The sequence below is a fragment of the Gallus gallus genome, chromosome 12 (assembly GCF_016699485.2).
Source record: "Gallus gallus isolate bGalGal1 chromosome 12, bGalGal1.mat.broiler.GRCg7b, whole genome shotgun sequence".
Classification (NCBI taxonomy): Eukaryota; Metazoa; Chordata; class Aves; order Galliformes; family Phasianidae; genus Gallus; species Gallus gallus.
The window spans coordinates 7669411-7682090 of NC_052543.1; the positions used below are offsets into that span (position 1 = coordinate 7669411).

At 35.4% G+C, this 12680-nt stretch overlaps 1 protein-coding gene across 6 annotated transcripts in view; it reads left to right on the forward strand.

Annotated features, from left to right (window-relative positions):
* The window catches only part of CACNA2D3 (calcium voltage-gated channel auxiliary subunit alpha2delta 3), a 409731-nt gene that overhangs the window by 166759 nt on the left and 230292 nt on the right, over nucleotides 1–12680 (forward strand). The window lies entirely within an intron of this gene.

Here is a 12680-nt window from a genome sequence, read left to right on the forward strand (position 1 = left end):
TAGAGCTGCCTAATCTCATTATCTGGTTCCTCTTCCTCCTTTTAACTACGCTAAAATACAGCTAAAAAATACATTAAATGCTTTCTTTCTAATTCAGTCCAGGCTAGCAATTGTATTAATTCATATAAGGGTAGTGTGTATCATAAGTGCAATGAGCAGTAGTTCAGGTAGGTTGGGCTTGCAGAAGTGATTAAAATGGCAGTTTGTCTTCTAAATTATGAATCTCAATAAGCCAAAAATTTTGCAAGTCTTCAAAAGAATGCCTTAAATTAGAGATTTCCAAATAACAAAGCTTCCTAGTGAGCTTTAGACAGTCTATGAAATGATTAATATGGAATATTTTTAGAAGATTTAGACAGTGTTTAAAGGTTCTAAAACTACCAAGTTGTTTGTGTTGTGAAAGCACTATTATTAGCTTAATAGAGGTTGTCTGTAAATTAATCCATTCTAGAATTTTTATTTATACCTATTACCATCCTTAACAAACAAAATCAACAAGGAAAAAAGAAGACTGGTTGCAAAGTGATGTGATATATATGTATAGACGGTCTGGAGCATAGCATCTAGACATACTCTGGAGCAGTAAACTAGCCTGATGCTATGCATAGAATCCATTTTTATATGCTGATTAATTGCAGATAAGGGCAAAGTCAGAAGGCTTGTTGCATCTTGTTTTGGCCTATAATGTAGGGACTGCCTTCAGTGATGTGGGAGATAGGATTCTGTGATGATTCCTGTTTTCACTTCATCTAATTGAAACCAGCCATAATCGTTACTTTAAGCAGCTGCAGAATCACATTTTTTATCATTTAAATGTATTCCAACTGCTGAAATCTGGTTTCTTGCTGACATTTTCCATACACATGGACATGATGGTCCCATTTTGGAGACTGAAAATGTCTGAAAACATTGGTCTTACTATGGAGAAGAGGGCTGTATACTTAGATTTTTCATTGCCCATTTCTCAAGTTCTGTAATGCAGTGGTATGATAACAATTTAATCAAATCCTAGCCGAAGGGCACGGGAGGTAGATATTGATAGGTTTACAACTTGGTATCTGAATATCTATTACTCTAGAAAATGTCTGTTGCTTGTTTCCAAGCTATGTTCTAGTTTATGTAATTAATAGGTGAAACCACAGCCAAACCTTGTAGTTTAAAGCAGTGTGACCCTTGAATTTTTAAACACAGGACTCTCAAGTCAGCCTAGAAAAATGACCTTTGTATTGGTCAGCTAATTCTAAGCTTTGGTGCTTTTTTTTGTTTTGTTTTGTTTTTGGAATTTTGCGATGTGTTCAGAGGATAGTCAGAGGACTCACCAGGGAATTGAAGAATGTGCCTTAGTCCAAAAGACTTCTAGAGTTCAGTTATTTTAACTTAGACAAAAGATAATTAGAGGATTAAGTAGTGGATTTCTAATAAAATGTAAATCTGATTGCCACCATTTTAAAAAATGAAATTGGACTCAGTTAAACTATGGAGACATATTTTTTTGTTATTGTTTTTATGAAGATAGTCATTTAAGCAATTTACAGTGGTCTATGAGAAGGTTTTTTTTTCTTCTCCTGTCTAGAAGATCTTAATCAAGACCAGATTCTTTTTGTTTATTATTTAAATAATACATTGTCTAGAATTAGTTTAGGGAAAAACTTTGGCCTGGTCAGCTTGCGTGATCATGATGATCCTTTCCAGCTGTAGAATCACTAAACTGAATGTTCACAGTCCCTGACTAAGCTCTAAATGAGATTGGCTTAAAACCATGGGACATAAATACAATTGCTCTTATTTACGTATCTTCTGACTCTTTTAGTATCTGCATAGAAAAGATTAAAAATATGAATAGTAACAAGACAAATAATTCCCATTCTAAGGAAACAATCAACTTTAGGCTCTGAAAACATAAAGAAAAAACAAATTCCATGACATGATGATGAAATCAAGGAAGCTCAAAAGCCATAATTATCACAACTATGAAATTAAAATTTAATGTGGGATTTTTGAAGTGAAAAATGAGCTGAAACAAAGGGCTGCCAACTTGGTTTGTCAGTGTATTCATAACTTTGATGCCATCTTTGGGTACAGATTGCATGGGACTACTATAGGTGGAGAAAAAGTAAATCACTTAATTTTGCTTTTCAGTACTTTTGAGTTTGACATGACTGTAAAATGTGAAAGGTTGGTCTTATTATTGATGTGTTTTTGTCTGATCTTATGCTGTTTGCTTCTCTCTCCTGTAAAGGCATGAGGCTCAGAAAACACAATTTTAACATGTCCATAATGACAATATACTGAAGGAGTTTGGGGGGGGGGGTTTGGGGAGGGGGGGGGAAGTTGGATGATTATGTTCTACTGATGAGTACCCTTATCCCAACATGGAGAGACCTCTCCCAGCTCAAAGCTGTTTCACAGCATGACTGGTGGTTCATTCAAATTGAACATTTTAATGAAATTTGCCACGTTCATTTTTCCTGAAAATGTCTGCTTCTGATCATATTTTGCTTGAAATACTAAAATGCTGGGATTCTAAGTCTATCAGTATATTCTGTTTCTCCACCTTAAGCACGAGTGTATTAATTCAAGAGGCTAGGTAGGATGAGGGCCTACGAGATATGGTTTCGTAGCTTGTGGTAGCAATGGTAATGGGAGGACGGTTGGATCAGTCCTTTCCAACCTTGTGATTCTATGATTCTAATTGCCTGTAGGCATAGGATTTGCAAGGCAGTATTCTTTGAAACAATGAATAAATAACTAAGATTAAGTAAGAAGTTCTGTGATATCTCTCAGCAAACAGTAAGCCCTACTTCCATCCTGGAATTTGGTAAACGGCAATTATCAGCTGTGTATAGATTTCTGACAAAGTGAGGTTAAAGGTTCTTCAGTGATTTAATCAGCTGTATCATATAGGATTCATACATGGAAGAGGAAGGAAGGAAGGAAAATTTAGATGAAAAATTTTCAGTTTTGGAAAGCACACAGTCAATCTAAATCCCATTTGAACAATGCCTTACCAAGTGAAAAATCCAGTCATGAGCACAAGTGTGATTAGGGGGCAGCCTAATTCAGTTGCTGAGTTTTTTAATTACTGCTAATATTATTTAATGAAGTTTATTTACATGGGTTTTATATTTGGCATCAAAGCAAGTTTTCATCTCTTACATTCATTATTTAACACTCAGGTATTAATTTAGAATGTAACTGTGTATAATTGAGTATCTTTGGAAGCATCTATCTTTCTACATATCAGTTGATGTATTTTAAACTGCAATTAGGAAAAAAATTAATTAAAACTATTAATGATTTTAAGTTTACCTAGTTTCAACATTTGCTTATTTACTTTCTGAGATGCTAGCAGTTTAGAATAACCTGGGAATGTTATATATATATATAAACATATATATATATACATATATATATATATATGTATGTATATGTATATATACACATATATATACACACAGAGAGAGAGATGAAATTAAAAAATAGACAGTTGGAATGTGGGCTAGGCTTTCTGGCACCCATCCATGAAGAACATAGTTTCTGGCAATAGCGTTGCCACTAGCAAATGAGTGGGATTCTGTAATGGATTTATGTATTCAGGGAGATGATAAAGGAAAGCTTCACAAACTCAAATCTGATATTACATTGTCAATATATGAATATAGAGGAAAAAATATCAGAATCTTATCTTTTGTTAGTGTAAGAATGCATATAGAAAGTAGAATTTTAAGTGAAGACTGTCCAACGTACATTCTGTATCTGAGCTGAAGAACATATTCATTTTTTATTTTTCTAAGTCTAGGTCACACCATATTATTTCCTTAAAGTTGTGCTCAGTAGTGACATAGTTTCTTCTATTGAGATTATGCTCAGAATGCTCAGAATTTTTTCCAGCTCTTGGACTAGGTTTATAAGCACCTGGCTAAATAATGTGATGCTGTTCCAACTATTTTCCCCAGTCTTTTGGATTGCAGAAGAATGTAGATGAAAACCAAAGCCAGAGTGGATGTATCCTGGTGACATATGCTTAGAAAATTCTAAAATATGGGACCTGTTGAAAAGTGAAACATAGCACAATACTGTACCAGAGGTTACATTCATCAGGATTTCAGATGTTCATGTATTGCGTAAAATCTGCAACATTCAGGAGGATGTTGATAAATGTATTATCTCAATATCAGCTGAAATCAGCTCCCTAGGAATGCTACAGGAGGCTATTCAGACATATCAGAACAGATACCTATTTGCCTGGAAGATTTGTTAATGTTTATTCTATTTCTGAGAATTACTCTAGTGGTCCTTGAATGTTTCTGAGATTTGAAGTTGCAGAACATTATCAGAGTAACTCTAAAGTGTAATAATTATTACTGGTTTATAAGGACAGTGGTTGCATCGTGCTTTCTTAAGTGTTTGTTTTGTTTTTAAACCATTTTTAGTTGTTATTATAACTAGAATTTTGGATTTTAAGAACTGCAGTGTTTGCAGACAGATTAGAAATGAAAGAGATAGTATGAGTCCTAGGTGCACACCTCTCTAATTTGATTGCATTGACTAGCTTTTTTTTTTTAATTGGTAAACAGGAACTGACTCAGATCTCTAGGTACAAATGAACACAATGAAAGGTGAAGTGATGCATGCAGGCCTTTTACAGTGGAAACAGAATAACAAAACTAAATGGTTTATCACAGCTGGATACAAAAAAGCGTTCTGTCTTTGCTGAATCTCTGTTTAGTGTGTGTGTGTATTCAGTACTAGCGTTTCTTCACTGAAACTTAGACCTAGGGGGATACTTCTGTGCCTGAACTTTTCCAACTGTAAAAATAGTATTTATTTCTAAATATGTCACGTCATAAAATGTTCACAGTAGGTCTGCCTTTGAACATAATCTAGAATAAAATATATCTCTGAAAGTAAGAAAACCTTTATGTCTTCTTGGGAAGAGGAAAAACAGCATTTTTAGATGAAGTCTGTTTCACTTTTCTTGTTGGGTATCTGCTACCTCAGTTTTCCCATGTTCTTCTTTTCAATATGACACAAAGATTGAACAACATTCTCCAGGCCTACTTTTGTACCAACAAGGTGAACTTGCATAATTGTAGTTTCCTCTATATACAGATCTTTTCATTTGTTCTCTAAAAGGAAGCAATTTTTTTTACTGCCTACTGGAAAACCTGTTTTCTGCCCTGAAATTTCATCTTCATTTTCAATTGGAACTAGGTCTAGCTTGAGCTTCTTTGTACTACAGGCTATATGAAGGCTTTCTTTATCTTTTTTTTTTTTTTGAAGATGAATAGCTATAATGAAATTATCAAGTGTTTCATGGTACAGTTGGATGTTTGGTGTCAGCTGCAGCTTACTGGGGATAAGAAATTCCTGCTCTCTGCTACTTGTCATTTCTGGATATTACTGCCCCGGTTCAGACCAGCTGTCATGAGCTGTTCTGTAAGCACTTCCCAAAGCTCATTTAGTTAGTCAGATCAGCATTTTTTTCTAGAAGAGTGAAGATAGAAGCATTTTGACAGAACTAGTGTGGGGGTGATTGTGTAACTACCTTCAGACAGTAGTTTTTGGGAGATGGCAGAGGAGATGGATGTGCCATTGGAGGTAAGCTAGGGAAAGAGGTGCTCTCTACTGGGATCAGATGCAGCTTATGCAGCATGTCGAACTTTGCACTAAAGAGAAACAAGAGAAGACAAATAATTACTTTTGGCAGTAGAGAGGAAATAGGCTTACATAAGTTGATTTAAGATAATGGGAGTTTTTCCTTTGTACTCATTTCTGGTTTACAGTATATAATCTTGTTTAACTCACTAAATTTTATAATGGAGGAATACTTCCTAGAGAATAAACCTTCACCCTATTAACACAGCTGACAGGGGAGTTAAATGCATTCTACAGCTTTGCAAGAAGGAAGAGTCTGAACTTACTATCAAGATAAGCAACACATTTCCAACTTCTAAGAGCTCTTAATAATTTTTAATATAGCTTTGTGTACATCACTACCCAGTGTCAGAGAAAATGACATACAGGTACATCTGTGCTACATGGTGGAGAGTTGTGCAGTCTGTTAGCACAATGGATCTTGGCACATATGCATAATTCATTGGAGTATTGCATGGAAATATGAACAAATGTGGTTATACGAGCCTGGTTCTGCAAAAAAGTTACCAAGACCTGACCCTCAATAATTGTAATTTATTAAGGTACAGCACAAGGTTAATGTCTCTATTTTGCTTCACATCCAGAGACAGCTAGATTGCAGCTCTGCACTGTCCTCCTTTTGTACAGTGCATGACATACAGCTTTCAAGAGACACATTTTTGTACGCCAATATTATAGTGCTTGCTTGTTTTCCCATAGTTTGCTTCCAGTGAGATTCCATTACGTAGCCTGAGGCACAATTTCTCATGTTAAACTCTGTGACCCTTACAACAGTTTTAGATGAGACTTGGTAATCTGGGACTCTTCAGCCCAGAACCTCCCCACAAACAGTTATGTTCCATTGATTTCCAGACTCTTAAAATCTAATGCTTGCTAAGCTACTGTGCTGTGTGTGGGGAGACTGAAGGCTATGCTTAAAAGTTCCATGGAACTTCCATGTACTTTTTTAGCTTGGGCTCTTCATGTTTTACTCCTGCTGAACTCGTGGGGTGAATATTGCATGAACACTTAAATGCTAGTCTTTCTCGATGCACACAAGCTGAAATACCTTACCTGTACAAATGAGTAATCTTGTTCTGAACAGATTCAGTCTTGGAAAATTTTCTTCCATGTTTGATTTATAATGACATCGGTTCAGATTAATTTGCTCTGTAAAATGTCCACTCTTAGCTTGAAATAATTAATTCCTAAGACTCTGGGAAGAGAATTGATTGGTGTCTTTGAAGTGCCCCAGGTGAAATGTTGACTGGCATGTGGAAAAGCAGGATGTAGGGGAAACACACATAAGAGACATATTAACATGAATGCGTACAGTAAAGTCTACAGTAATTATTTTCTAAATGGCTTTCTGGTGCAAGAAGGCACTTAAAAGAACCTTCCTACTTGTTGCTCAAGCTGAAATAAAGTGTCAGTGCCTGGGCATGAGCAGATAGTTATTTAAATTTTTCCGTCTGTAGAGACTTGATATCAATAACTGCTCTAACTAAGAGGCAAAGGATTCTGCTTCAGGGAGAAAGTGTGCTCTGTGCAGGAAGAAGGAAATGTGTTAGAATCAATTACTGATTTTAGTAATGATAAGTTAAAAAAAAAAAAAAGTGTAAGGTCTGGAAAGTTACTCTCCAGCTTTCATTTATAACAGAGAATGGGATTTACACTATTACACTATTTCAACTTTTTCCTTGTAGAGTACATTTTAATTTAAGGAGGTTACGTGAACTTCTAGCACACTCCTTACAATGGTTTCCTTTTAATGTTGACATTATTTACTTTCAGTAGATTTTTCTTGGCATTTTTCTACAACTTGGTCTGATATTTCATTACTGTCTTCCAGTATAAAAAACTGTCTTTTTCCTGACACTGTGGGCCAACATCATAAAATAGGAAGGAGCTACTTTAGTGCAATTGGGACATCTGCACAAATTAGATAACGGTGGTGACTGTTAAAAAACAGTATTTTGCAGCTGAGAATTTTCTCTGTCAGGTAGTGTTATTGTGCTTTTTGTATCTGTTGTAGATTCCAAGTAAATCAGTAGGAGATATTACTTTTGTAGCTATCCACATACTTAATCACTGTTGGTTAGATTAGAAAATGTATTTTAAGGGATGACCTTTCTTCAGGAAGCTGGAGAACTGCTTGGGCATGAACATGTAAAATACTCATTTCTTGAGTGCTGCTTGTTTGAGGTATATAAAAATCATACAAAAATATAAATAAAATGATGACCTTGGGTTGCAGGTTGTTGAATATCTATCCAGGCATTTTTAGATAATAGCCTTAGTGCAAGATGTTGCTGTGTCTTCACTTACAGAGTGTAAGAATGACAACAAAGTAATAATAAATTTCTGAATTTTTATAAATTATACACAATCCAAGAGATAATCTACTGCTTTGAAAAGTAAAAACAATGCATTTTAACCTAGAGAACTCTGTATGTCTGTCTTCTGTCTGTTGGACTTTACATCCTCATGCTGCGGTATAGCTGCTATTTTGCTCTTTTTGAAGTACAGGAAGGGATTTTATTAGTGCTTTCCATTACTGCAGAGTTTTTCTGTGATGGACGCTGTAGGCTGTAGACTGTGAATATTTTCAAGCATTTCTGTCAACATGGGATATGGTTTATGTCAACTAAGAAACATACAGCACGTAATTTGCTGCCGAGAGTTGCAAGCTGTGTCATCAGCACATAAATAAAATAAAGATTCGTGGATATGAATTACAGTTAGAAGTTCAACAATAGTAAACAATGACAAAAAAATTCTTACCTTACTTAATGTAGCCAAAATGTTTTGGTTTTTTTCAATCATTAATATCTCACTGAGAATAATTCTATGCCATTGGAATTGAAATACATTTAAGTATTAGCAGCCCTTTTGAGTCTAACAGTAATCACTTCTAACAGGTATGGGTTTATTAAAGTGATTAAAAAATGTCTTATATGACCTGAAGTATTTTTGGGCTTCACTCATTTTAGAGACAAGACTAAATATCAGATATTTTTCTATGTACTCCTAGTCAATTTTTATTATTGCTCTCATTATTTTCACAGTTCAGGTGCTTTCCTCCAGGATAGCCCAGCTTTAGCGTTCTTCCATGATTAAGTACATTTACTTAATGTATTTTTTTTTTCACACTGGCTCATGACACACTTCTGCAAAAATAGGCTTTATCTCTTTCTCTCAGAGCTTTGAACATGACACAATTATTTGTAAGACGTCTGTCCTGTCTTTTGTGCCTTTCTTTGTCTCTCTCGTCCCCTATGATTTTATGGCTGTTGAAATTAGAGGTTGTATCATGTGACTTAAGCCTTTGTTTAAAAGCTTTGTGCTTGATGATGATTATTATAGAAAATAGACAAGCAATTATTTGCATGCTCTCATATTATTTCCTGGGTTGTAGATGTTTTCTTCTTGCAGTTGTTTCTTCATTTGTCTCGCAATCTTTATACTTAATTGCATCACAAATACTTAAATGATTTATAGAAAGTATGAATGCAATGCATCTTTGAATAATTCTGAACTCACTATCTGTAGTAACAAAAGCATCAAATCCAGTCTGTGCTTCTCTGCTTTCCATGTTTACTTCTTAATACTAGAAGCATTGCAAAAGTAGATTTCAAACTCAGGCTTCACAAATTTTCTTCAAGTTTCGCTTGATCACTTTAAAGACTGGTAAAGAATATCATCTGTGTCAAATGGCTTTTCCATTGCATGATTTTAACTGCATGTCAAAGGATGAGTTTAGGCACTACAAGTCAATAAATTCAGGCTGTTACCAAAAGTTTTGATTGCATAGGGAAAAAATCTACTGCATGTAATAGAGCCTTCTCTAGAAGATATTGAAACATGATGAACCACAACCACTTTTGATTAAGAGACTTTTTTTCAATTTGCTACTTAAAAAGAGCTATGAATATTGCTCAGTCATACTTTCCTATCAACTCCTTCCAAGAGGCTGTCAAAATCAAAATTACCTATTATCTAGAATATTAGAATCAAAAAAAAATTCATTTCTCAAGTGATGCAGAAAGGCTATAATCTGCAACTAGCAGATACATAAACCCACTTTCCTGCAAGGTGTGAAATTAAGAAATAAAATCTTGTCTGTCACTGTCGTATATGATTTTATGGACTATGCTTCTGAAAATTCAACATCCTGGAACTGTTATTTCAACAGTCATAGCCACATACTGTCCTGGGCCACTATATTTATGTTTTGAAATCCTTCCCTTGAATTGTGTTTGTCTTCACATTTTAAGATCTTTAGGACAGTGTTTGCACTGTCTTCCTAACTTTGGTCATTGTTTAATTTAAAAGGAATTTTGTTAGTCTGATTTAGTTAAGGTTGCAGAGAATTTCCTATCTTCCCATATTTCTTTGTTTTAACTCTTACTGGCTATTGGACAAAGATACACAGACTTCTGTACTTGTTCCGTCTGGTTTTGCTCAAATTCTGCCTCAGATCCAATTCCCAGAGTCTCCTTGGGCTGCTGCTTTGTTCTTGCAAAAGGTTTTTACTTCATGGATATATTTTTTTAATTCTCTGTATTGAACAACAAGGCTTTTGGAAATGTTGGCATCACCGTGCTAGCTGTGTACTGTGCTTTATCTTTCTTGTATCCTAGTCTGTGTCTCTGGCTGTGGATCTAATCTATACATTTCTAGTACATCCACATCACCATGGCAACTAGATGTCGGATACAAGCTACATGGTAACATTAGGTTTTTATATTAAAAGCCCTATTCTCTATCACTCCTTATTCAGCAGCTGTTGCTTAGTTACTTGGGGTTGGGCTTTGTCTTTTGACAAATGTGAGCGTGTGAGGGTTTGCTAATGTGCACTATCTTAGATATAGTTTTAAGAGACTTTTTGACCTGAGAAACCTCTATTAATCATGTTGTCTTCCATACGTCCTTGTTGCTTCCTGGGGCAAGACAGTAATAACAATTTGCCATTGATCTATAATGGTAGAAAATTACTCAGCCTTCTTTCATCTTTCCATTTTCTGTATTACACTTTTTTTCTGATGAGTATTAGATTGTCTGATGGTTGGATAGAAACTATGGAGTCAGCATTTCAGCTCCCACGGTGAAGAGGTGGAATCAGCAGCTACTTAATGCTGCTCCTACCATTCACCTGGGTCTGCGTTAACCCATATATGTGATATATAATGGCACATCCACAACATGCGTTGGAGCTCAGCTGAGAGCATTAGCAAGGCCCCTGCAGATAATGAGTCCTGTTACAAGGATCCTTGTTAGCTTATGTTCTGCCATGCTATGTCAGCTCATTGACTTCCAGCACCAGAACGGGTACCTTGATATTGCTGTGCACTGCACATACCCACATACCTGGATATGCTGCATGAATAAGCTAAGTGTAAGCACAGGGATCTCTGTTGCCTCAGTTCAGATCATGAACTCATGCTGGGTTCCACTGATTTACCTCCCCAGAAAGTATCACAGATTTCTGTGTTTAAACTGAGTTTTTCCCACACTTTTGCAACTAATCTGGTTTACTTCAAGAGGTGTGGTATTGGAATGACCAGTGGGAGAAATGGCACATTAACCATTTGCAGGATGACTGGTATGAATTATAATATATTTTTTTTTCTTCCCAAGAATAAAGTAAATGAAACTCAAAAGCAAAAATAACCGATGATTGGATGAGAATGGATGGATAAGAAGCAGGATATTGGCAACATCTCTTTGAATCAATGATCTAACTGATGTTGCAGATCTAGCTGAATTAAGATGCAGTCAGTTGAGGCTTTAAAAGTAGTTTTTAACTCAAGCACTATTGCTCTTCATAATTTCAACATCTCTGATTTGGAGGCATGACGTGTTTGGGATGCTAATTTGAAGTGAGTTGGATAAGTTACTTCAGCTTCACTTTTGATTATCTTGGAAATTACCCATTTTACCTAAGCATACCTCAAGTGAGACAGGTTCTCTCCTGGCCTGTTTACAATCAGCATCACTGAATGAAAAGCATCTTAAACATCTTAGCACTCATTTTGTGAGACAGAAGTGTGTTTTTTTTGTTGTTGTTGTTGTTGCCTCATACATGAGTTTCATGCCTGAAGCAGAAGTTAGTGCCAAAGCCAGGCATGATTTATATAATGAATCTGTCTGCAAAAAGATACAGAATTCTTTTTCCATCATCAGCAATAGGAATAAATTCTACCCAAGCAACTTTTGGAAACTTCAGCAAAGGCGCTATTGTCCTGCCCTAGAAGCAGTTACTTTATCTTTCACAAGCTGCAAAGAAATTCAATTACTTGAAACATTCAAGGTGTCTTCCCACCTTTGTTCTCTGCATTGTGAGTCAGGTAAAAGATTGGTTTGGGGGTTTTCTTGTTGCTCACTTCCATTTTTGTGTAACTCTGAAAACCAAAGAAAAAAAGAAAAAAAATAAATGATGCACACATTCAGCTATGTACAGGTGTTTGTGTGGGGGTAACTATGTTATACACTTAGCATTTTACTGGTATTGTGTGCCTAATGACTATTTAGACTTATTTCTACTTTCTGTCTGTGGAGAATCTCTTGAACGCTTTCATTCTTCAGTAGCTTCTGGTGTGGAAACTGATTCCCTCTCTTTTCCTAAGTAATATTCCTTTAAAAGAATACACTGAAAATGAATTACAAAGATTTGTTCTCCTTTAGAGCACTAAGTTTTCTCACTTGTGTTTATTTCATTATTTTAATGAGAAAAAGCAATCAGAGTATGTTCTGTTATTGACTTAAAATAACAACCAGGAAAAATTACTGAAGGTAGCTTTCAGCGTGGAGTGTATTAATGAAAAGATTCTCATGATTCAATACATTCAATACAACTCAGTGGACTGAGTTTACCTGTTAGAAATACACTGGGGAGTTTGTTTTTCAGTTTGTTTTCTTTACTTAAAGATTTCTCAAGACTTTATTTCTCCCATGAACTATGTTGGGAAAACATTCTTTATCTTTATGCTTAAAAGTAATTGACAAAATAGGTCTGGGTTCCTGAAAACCTTTAGTACTGA